We start from the raw sequence: 1,046 nt of genomic DNA on the forward strand, positions 1-1,046 counted from the left end.
CCCCGCCCCTCCGGAAAGGATCTTCCTCTTCGCTACGTCCTTCCCCGTCCGCCCGCACGTGGCTCCTGTTGCTCAATGCAAACAATGCTTCCGGTTCAGCCACTCGGCCCGGTTGTGTTGCGGCTCCCCCCGCTGCTCGTTATGCTCCGCCACCCACCACGGCGGGGACGCCTGCCCCTCGGAGAGGCGTAAATGCATCAACTGCGGCGGCAACCATGCTTCCACAGACAGGGAATGCCCAAAGTGAGCCCGGGAAAAGGATGTCCGCACGGTCATGGCAACCCACAACCTCACGCCACTAGCCGCCCCCCTGCCGGGTCGCTCTTTGCAGGGCCGCCCCTCGCCGCCGTGCAGCCACCCCCAATCAGCGTACCGCCCCGGCGGTCTCCCCCCTCGCCCGTGCAGCCACCGATCCGGACGCTTTCGCCGAGCTGCTTGCCTCCCTGTTGGCGAAGATCCTCCAGGCTCTCCTACCTCAGCTTGTCGACCGGCCGGTCTCAATCAACCCGTCCGTCGTCGCGGACGCCATCCGCCCCACCATGGTCAAGCCCCCGGCTTCTAAGCCTCCTCTTGCCAAGACTACTCCTGCCGCGACTGCGCCCCTCGGGCCCACTGCCCATCCTTCTAGTTCTCAGCTGGAACGCCCGATCCTTGGGCCCCAAGCAGCCTCCCTTTCTTCGACTACTAGAGGAGCGTCAGATAGACGTAGCGACGATCCAGGAGGCGGGACTCCTCCCCAGCCAAACTAGGCTGGGCAGCTACGAGGTCCTTCAAGCCCGAGGGGGCCGCCACTCGCTTAATCCTATGTGTACAGATGAGGATGTAATCATTATGTAATCCGTGAAATACTTGACCAAATTTTAAACTATGATCACTAATATCGCTAAATTTCATTTTATTGTCCAAATTCAATGGTTTAAGAGCCAGAGATTCAACAAAATTCATGAGTAACCTCTCAAAATTCACGTGTAATCCCTGTAATCACGTTATCCTGTGTACATCTTAAACTGAAGTGATGGCCCCCTATTTCTAGCCCGTCACCCCCC

Source organism: Frankliniella occidentalis, unplaced genomic scaffold, assembly GCF_000697945.3.
Source record: "Frankliniella occidentalis isolate FOCC.00 unplaced genomic scaffold, Focc_3.1 Scaffold104, whole genome shotgun sequence".
Lineage (NCBI taxonomy): Eukaryota > Metazoa > Arthropoda > Insecta > Thysanoptera > Thripidae > Frankliniella > Frankliniella occidentalis.